Source organism: Gekko japonicus, unplaced genomic scaffold (assembly GCF_001447785.1).
Source record: "Gekko japonicus isolate JY-2015 unplaced genomic scaffold, Gekko_japonicus_V1.1 scaffold2979, whole genome shotgun sequence".
Taxonomy (NCBI): domain Eukaryota; kingdom Metazoa; phylum Chordata; class Lepidosauria; order Squamata; family Gekkonidae; genus Gekko; species Gekko japonicus.
In genome coordinates, this window is record NW_015164286.1 from 110739 (window position 1) to 119532 (window position 8794).

Consider the following 8794-nt stretch of genomic DNA (forward strand, 5'->3'; position numbering starts at 1 on the left):
TGGGTGCGGGTGTGTTCTTCCTCCCCCCCCCCCCCGGCAGTGTTATCAGGGCAGTATAATGACATGGGGAAGAGTTGTTAGATGAGCCTACTTTTGAAATAGACGAGTGTCAATTAATTTCTTTCTGTAGCCCCCCTGGAGAGAAAACACAGGGCCTCAAGTGCGACCAGAAAGAGCCCCTCTGGGAGTTTTTAAGCAATATTTCTGGGAGGGAAGGGATAGATCTGAGAATTTGGGAAAGGAGGCTGGATTTGAACCCCACCCCCCACTGCGGTGGCTCAAGTGGTTAAGATGCTGAACTGCAGGCTGTGGAAGGTTGGTAGTTCAGCAGTTCGAGACCCGAGTGTGCCGCAGGACGGAGTGAGCTCCCGTCTCTGGTTCCAGCTCCTGCCAACCTAGCAGTTCGAAAGCAAGAAATTGCAAGTAGATAAATAGGTACCACTTCGGTGGGAAGGTAACAGCGTTCCGTGCGCCTTGGTGTTTAGTCATGCCGGCCACATGACCACGGAAATTTCTTCGGACAGCGCTGGGTCTTCGGCTTTGAAACGGAGATGAGCACAGCAACCCTAGAGTCGGATTCGACTGGCTTTCGAGCAAGGGAATCTTTACCTTTTTTTACCCACCCTCCGAGGGCCGGTGCCAGGTTTTTTTTGCACACTAGGCGAGCAGGGCCGGCTCACCCGCTAGGCAAACTAGGCATTCACCTAGAGTGCGCCGGCCCTTAGGGGTGCCAAACAGGAACCCCCCCCAAAAAAGCCTGCATCATGATCTCCAGCGGGCTGGGCAGGTGATGGATCCCGGCCGCGCCTCAGCCAGCAAGGCCCTTGTATTGCCCCCCGGCCCGGGTCTGGCTTCGCCGGGCGCAGCGCCTCCAGGCAGAGCGCGGCATCTTCGGCCTCGGAGAGCCATCCCGGCCTGTCTGCGCTGGAAGGAAGCCCTCTCCCCAGAATGTGTCAATTAGCAGCCGCCGAGGAAGCGCCAGGCGGGGCGGGGAGCCAAGTGGGCAGGAGGCGCTCGGGGGAGGGGAGGGCCGACCCGACCCCTGCCTTGGGAGAGGGTGATGAGAAGGTGGCTGCTGGCAGGCTTGGGCGGAGGAGCCAAACGGGCGTCCAGCAGGCTCCTTCCTGGAAGCGCAAGCACATTGGTCATTCAGCTACACTGCCCCTCCCCCCCCCCGCTGAGCCAAGCGCTTCCTTGGCCTTCCTCACCCCCTGGCATGGCTCCGGCGTGGGGGAATTCTTCTCCCAAAGGGCCAGCCCCGCAGCTCCGCGCTCCTTGCTGCCCTGCACCGTGCGGCCATCGCCACCATCCTCGCCTTGCCTCAACAAGCCCTGCTTGGCTCAGGCTGCTCCGCTCACCCTGTTGCCGCTGTCCCTGCCCTTCCTCCTCTTCAGAGCTGCTCTGAGGGACGCTGCTTGTGGCGCGCTGCTTTCCCGCCCTTTTTTGCGCTTCTCAGAGGGAATGGCGACACAGAGGCCTCCCCCTCCCCCTCCCTTTTTGGCGTGCCTCTGGCAAGAGACACATTTCTCACCCGGCCGCCATGGATCTCGAAGCAGCCGGGCTTCCCCCTCACACGTGCTGGAGTTCCTTGTGTCTGCGGCCCCTTCAGGAGGAGAGCGAGCAGCAGGGTGCCTTCCTTCCTTCCCTCCCGGAGGAGAGACACTGCCCGGAGGTTGGAGGGGGTTGCTGTGCACCTGGAAGTAGCTGGCGGGGGTGGGTGGGTGGGAGAGAACGAGGGAAGGGCACCGAAGGTGCTTAAGGTGAAGTAGCAAGCCCTGGAGGGCAATAGACACTGCCCGGAGGTTGGAGGGGGTTGCTGTGCACCTGGAAGTAGCTGGCGGGGGTGGGTGGGTGGGAGAGAACGAGGGAAGGGCACCGAAGGTGCTTAAGGTGAAGTAGCAAGCCCTGGAGAGCAATGTTCCCTCTAAGCTGTGGAATCTTGTGAGCAAAAATTCTATTTTGTGAGCTACGGGCATGAAAGTGGTGAGCGAGCCATTTGGGTGCTGCATAAATCAGTTTGCTCCGGAGCCCTCCTCCCTGAGCTAGGACAAAAATGTGTGAGCCGGAGGCTAAAAAACTGTGAGCTGGCTCACACTCACTCAGCTTAGAGGGAACGCTGCTGGAGAGTGCAGCTGGGGGAGGGGGGGGGTCTGTGGGTCGCTGCCTTGGTAGAAGAGCGAGATTTGAGTCCAGAAGTGCCTTAGAGACCAACAAAATTTCCAGGGTTTACCTTCCAGAGTCAATGCTGCATTGGTGGTGGTGAGCTTGCATGCCTGAGGGTGGACTGGCAGGGAGTGTAGATTCAGGTGGGGTAGTTGTGTCTGCAGAAGCAGAATGACGTTTGGGTCCAGTAGCCCCTTTAAGACCAACAAAGTGGCCCCTCTAAGACCAACAAAGTGGCCCCTTTAAGACTCCGGGAGCACAGTCCTGTGTGGGATTACTCCCAAGCAGCCCCACTGAACAGCAGAGGGCACTGCTGGCGGCAGCCTGGCTGAAGTCCCGGTCTGGGAGCTGGAAACCGGATGGGAAGCATTGGAATTTATGTCTCGCATTGAAAGGGTTAAAGAGGCAAAGTTGTTTGCTAGAGGGGCTGTGCACGGAGGGGGGGCGCCTAAAGAAAGGCTCTTCTGTGTGGGGGGTTGAGCCTCTGAATTGCCAAAGCGAGGGAGAGCTTCTCATCTACAAGAGCAAGGAAAAGCCTTCCACCCAGATGCAGGGAAGGTTTACTTGCAAGTAGGTGAGGGGGGGGAATAAGGTATTAGATCTTGGAAGAGCAGCATGCCTCTGTGTTGGGTGATAGTGAGATATTGAAAAATTGGTATTTAACAGAGATAAAATAGTCCAGCAGTGCCAGAGTAAAATAATTCAGACTGAGAGTCCATGTGTGATTAAAATATAAAGTTTTTACTAAATTCTAGCCTGGGAAGGGTAACTAGGATGAAAATAACAACAGAGCATAATCGGCTACATCCTTACTCTACAAAGACAAAACTAGAAGAAGAAAGATTATGGCTACTCTTCTTGTTCTTCAGAACACCAAACAAAGGCGGGAAGAGAAGCCATAAAATGCTAATAAACCTTGACACTTTAGTCCCAATCAAATTCCTAGATCAGGGAGAAAATTCCCGGGCATTCTACAGCTAAAGAACATTGGTTACATGAGAAACATGTGACTTCCTGTGAGTAACATAAACAAACATTTAACCCCAGATATACTGAGTGTTTTCAACTTGTAATACCCAACATCCTGGCATGGAACTGTCTCTGTTCCTCCCCAGTGTGTCTTCACACACTGAGAGCCAGTTTGGTGTAGTGGTTAAGTGCGCGGACTCTAATCTGGGAGAGCCGGGTTTGATTCCCCATTCCTCCACTTGCACCTGGCTGGATGACCTTGGGCAAGCCATAATTCTGGCACAGCTGTTCTTGAAAAAAGAGCCGTTTCTGTCAGAGCCAAATCACATGCTCACAACTTTAATGCCAGTAGCTCACAAAGCAGAATTTTTCCTCACAAGACTCCACAGCTTGGAGGGAGTATTGTGCTTCCAATATTAAAAAGTGCTGGCAATAGGTCACAGCGCAAAAACACATCTTGAAAGCCATTAAAACCAGAATAAAACCATATTGTTTAAAAATGTAAGCCAATTTAAAATTAGCAATTTCAAATTTTGTGTTTTTCATTCTTCCTAAAATTAATTTATGTTTAAAAATTGGGGGTGGGGGGGAACCAGAAGGTAGCCTCGCCTAGTGTGCAAAAAACCCTGGAGCCGGCCCTGAGTGAAGGGCAGGGTATCCAAACTCCTCCCCCTCCTCCTCTTTTTATGAGTTCGAGGTAATTTTCCTCCAGATCAGATTGTCCCAGGGATCCTGAAGGTCTTTTGCCTTCCTGTAGACAGAGAGCAAGGATCACTGGGGTGGGATGGGGGAGGTAGGTGTCAATTTCCTGCGTTGTGCAGGGGGTTGGTCTAGATGACCCTTGAGGTCCCTTCCAGTTCTATGTTTGTGTCTAATTTACAGATAGCGTTTATGCTTTTTTTGGTTTGCCCTTTCTGTAGCATTAAAAAAAAAGCTTTACAAAGAACTTCCATGACAAATACGTGGTCTGGCCAAAACCAGACTGCCCTTTGTCGAACTCTGTCAGGATGGTCCAAAGTGAAATGGAAATGAATGGGGCCTTCTAATGAGAACATTAGGGGTCCAAGACCCCCAGACGCTCTTGGTGGCACTCCTGACTAGCCCTAGTAAGGCTTTAGGGCAGTGGTGCCAAACCTATGGCATGGGTGCCAGAGGTGGCACTCAGAGCCCTCTCTGTGGGCACGCGTGCCATCGCCCTAGCCAGGCCCAGACCATCATTAAAGTGTCGAATTCTCTGCCAAATAATTTTAAGTAAATGAAAGCATTTGGGATTGCGTTCCTTACTTTGTTTGGATCATCTTAAGTTAATGTATGAGTTGTTTTTTTCTAAAGTAAAACCTCAGTATTCAGGTTAAATTGCCATGTTGGCACTTTGCGATCAATAAGTGGGTTTTGGGTCGCAGTTTGGGCACTCGGTCTCTAAAAGGTTCGCCATCACTGCTTTAGGGTCTCTGTCGCAGGCTTTTCAATGACACTCAAACTTGTAATAGCCAAACATTGAGAAACAGAGATCCCAAAGACCCTGGAGAGTCACTGCCAGTCCAAGTAGGCGTTGATAAGCCAATCAGTGAACTTCATGCACTCATGCTCGATCGAACCACAGTTTATAAGTAACGGTTGGTCACTACATCTGAATGCGGCCCCAGAATCCTGCTCAGCCAAGAAACAAACTGGTTGAACTAGATCCAACTACTATCATTTAGCCTAACCTACTTCACAGGGGTGCTGAGAGAACAAATTTGGGAGACAGAACTCTTTCAACACCGGCCTGAGAGGCCTTAAGGTGAAGATAGGTAAACAGAAGGCGCTGGCTATGTAAGAGCATAAGAGGAGTCATGCTGGATCAGGCCAGCAGCCCATCAAGTCCAGCACTCCGCGTCACACAGTGGCCAAAACCCAGGCGATCTTTCTTCCTCCCTGAGCCTCCTTTCCAAAGATGTGTAGTGGTGAGCGCAAGCCACCATCAGGGGCCCACACGAGTGGATTCTGCTACACTGCTGGTGGGGAACTGGGCCTTTCTTCCATTAACTCCTTGTAATTATTATTACAAGCGATACTTTCACATCACAGTGGATTTTGTGCATGTTGAAACATTTCCCGGCTGCTTCTGCCCACCCCCTACCCCCATGCCCAAAGCAAATTTCTATACCATATGAAAGACCCTGAACTGGATAACCCCAAGCTAGCTCCGTCTCATCAGATGTCGGAGGCTAAGCAGGGTCGGCCCTAGTTAGTATTTGAATGAGAAAATCCTGCAAAGGCAGGCAGTGACAAGCCACCTCTGTTAAGTCTACTGCCTTGAGAATCCTAGAGCAGTGGTGGCGAACCTATGGCCCGCGTGCCAGAGGTGGCACTCAGAGCCCTTTCTGTGGGCACGCTTGCCATCGCCCCAGCCAGGCCCAGACCATCATTAAAGTGCCGAATTCTCTGCCAAATAATTTTAAGTAGATGAAAGCATTTGGGATTGCTTTCTGTACTTTGTTTGGATCATCTTATGTTAATGTATGAGTTGTTTTTTCTAAACTAAAACCTCAGTATTCAGGTTAAACTGCCGTGTTGGCACTTTGCGATAAATTTGGGCACTCGGTCTCTAAAAGGTTCACCATCACTGCCCTAGAGGGTCACAATAGGCCAGCTGTGACTTGACGGCATAAAAAGAAATCAAACTAAAAACGGTTCTATGAGCCTCTCTCATATTCCGTCCCATTCAGCTCTGTGATACCCTTTTTGGTGACAGGTCATGAGAACATAAGAACATAAGAGACGCCAATGTTGGATCAGGCCAAAGGCCCATCCAGTCCAACACTCTGTGTCACACAGAGGTCGATTATAATTGTACCATGCCAAATTTTAGACAAGTTCTGGGACAACAGAACAAAACATTAAGTTGGTTCCCGTAGACATTGGTTTAATTCACACCCTGCTTGTACCAAGTTACTCAATGCGGCCTACGCAGCCATACACAGAAGGCCACGTTAACCTCCTTTCCAAAGCGGTGCAGTTCTGACATCCTGCAAGCTCAGACTGCTTTCAGGGGCCCACGCGAGTGGACTCCGCTACAGTGCTGGTGGGTAACCGGGCGCTACTTCCACTAACTTCTTCTAATTATTATTTAAAGTGTTACTTTCATCAGGGAGAACAAGAGTCTTTTCCATTTTAACGTGTCTCCTCAGGAAAACCTGCACATGGGCACGGAATCTCTGTCACCTTTCAGAAATTTCTATGTTCCTCAGGCAGGGTTGCTGTCTTACCTACCACCTTTCTTGAAACTACACAGTGCAGTTTGCATTACCTGCTTCGCTTCACACTTTGGGTCAAGTCCCAGGTCAGGGACAAATCCTTAAACTCTCTTAAGGAACATAAGAAGAGTCCTGCGGCATCAGACCAATAGTCCCTCTAGTTCAGCCTCCTGTCTCACACAGAGGCCAACCAGTTCCTCTGGAGACCTTCCCCTAAGGATGCCTCCTGGCTCTGGGATTCAGAGGATTAGTGCCTCTGAATGTGGAGGTTCCCCTCAGTCACCATGGCTAATAGCCATTGACAGACTTATCCTCCATGAATCTAATTCCCTATTAATGCTGTTTATTTCCATGGCCATCACAACATCCTCTGGCAGCGAATTGCACATCTGAATCACTCTCTGTGTAAAGTAGTATTTCCTTTTTCCTCCATATTAATTCAGAATATCACCACCCTTTCGCATAGCCACGGACACAAACACCCAAATGCATGAGAAAGATGGAAAGAAATCCATGCTTTTTAACCACTGCTATGTTTGGAAACATTTCTTGCTCATTTCACATGTACATATTTCTGGGCTTTGTTGGTTTATTTAAATGTGTTGTAGTCTGTTTGAGAATCAAGCAAGAAGAGGAAGGTGAAATGCAAGATATTTGGGGTGAAAACTATTTTGGACACCCCCCTCCTTTTGCTGAAGTATGAAAATGAACTTCTCAAAACCTTAGGAACGGTCCACAAAGTACAGTCTGGAATGCTACGGGGATGGTGCTATAATTTTGCTTTCAGCTGGGAGGGGGCCGGTGTTTTTCAAGGCTACTGTCTCATAGCTGGTAGACAGCAGGGGACTAAAGGTTAAGCACCACTGCCCTCGATTATCCCTGACAACCAACACCAGACTGGATGAACAGGGCTTCTCCTCCTTCAGGATCTGTGATGGGCTGGCCAACCCCCAGGTAAGGCCTGGAGATCTCGCTGAATTAAAAATTCATCTCCAGGCTATAGAGATCACTTCCTCTGTAGAAAATGGCTGCCTTAGAGGGCGGTCTCTGGGGCATTATACCTCCCGGAGGACCCTCCCCTCCTCAGCAATGTCCCAGCTCAGAGTCAGCCATTGCTATCCCACCCCTCTTCCAAGAGCTCCACACAGAGTGCCCCTCCCCCTCATCGCAACCAACCAACCAACCACCCTGCAAGGTAGACCAGTGGGAGAGGAAACGCTGGGCCCAAGGAGAGTCAAGTCTGATCCTCTTCCAAGCAGTTGCCAAAGCTTAACTATTCCCCCCCCCCTACCCATTCAGGGCCCTTCTGAAGACCTCCTCCCTCTGCTTGGGTCGCCAACTCCAGGTTGGGAAACTACTGGAGAATTTGGGAGGGGGGGTAAGAGGCTGGGAGAGGCGGGGTTTGGTGAAGGGACGGGGTTGGCAGGGATCTTGATGCCGCAGAGCCCACCCTCTGAAGTCGCCCTTTCCTACAGGGGGGCTGTGAATTCAATGTTCCCTCTAAGCGGTGGAGTCCTGTGAGCAAAATTTCTACTTTGTGAGCTCCTTTCATTAAAGTTGTGAGCAAGCGATTTGGCTGCTGCATCGATTAGTATGCTCTGGAGCCCTCCTTCCTGAGCTAAGACAAAAGTGTGTGAGCTGGAGGCTAAAGAACTGTGAGCTGGCTCACACGAACTCAGCTTAGAGGGAACACTGGCTGTGATCTCTGTGGTGTGCAGCTCCAGGACCAGGGTTATTCCCAGTGCTGGATTTACACATAAGCTAAATAAGCTACCGCTTAGGGCCTCGCAATCTGCTGGGGCCTCAAATAAAAACACAATCTACAAAATGATTTCAAATATTAAAAAGGCATATATATTTTATATTTTTCTGAGACCAGCTGATGTAATTTGAAACAGTAGGGGGCCTCTGGGTTTTGTATAGCTTAGGGCCTCAGCGAGTCTAAATCCGGCCCTGGTTATTCCAGCCGCTCTCCAGGCCAGTGTTCCCTCTAAGCTGAGTTAGTGTGAGCTAGCTCACAGTTTTTGAGACTCTGGCTCACACATTTTTGTCTTGGCTCAGGAAGGGTGGCTCCAGAGCAAACTAGTTTATCCAGCAGCCAAATCTCTTGCTCACAACTTTAATGCCAGTAGCTCACAAAGTAGAATTTTTGCTCACAGGACTCCACGGCTTAGAGGGAACATTGCTCCAGGCCCTCCCTGGAGGTTGGGGATCCCGTCCCAAGCACGGATCCCGCGGCAGCCCCCCGACCCCCTCCCCCTCCCAGCCCGTCTCCCTCCCGGGTCTCCAGCCGAAGCTCTGCAAAGGAGCGCCACTCCCGAGCCCCCCAAATGCAAAGAAAGAGGCGCTAGCAAAAGAAAGGGGGGAGGCAAGGCGAAATATCCCCCCCCCCCAAGCCAGGGTGGCACTGGGGTTCACCCCCC

The 8794-nt window shown here is 50.9% G+C and overlaps 1 pseudogene; it reads right to left on the reverse strand.

Moving 5' to 3' along the window:
- The window catches only part of LOC107108347, a 122285-nt pseudogene that overhangs the window by 107606 nt on the left and 5885 nt on the right, over positions 1-8794 (reverse strand).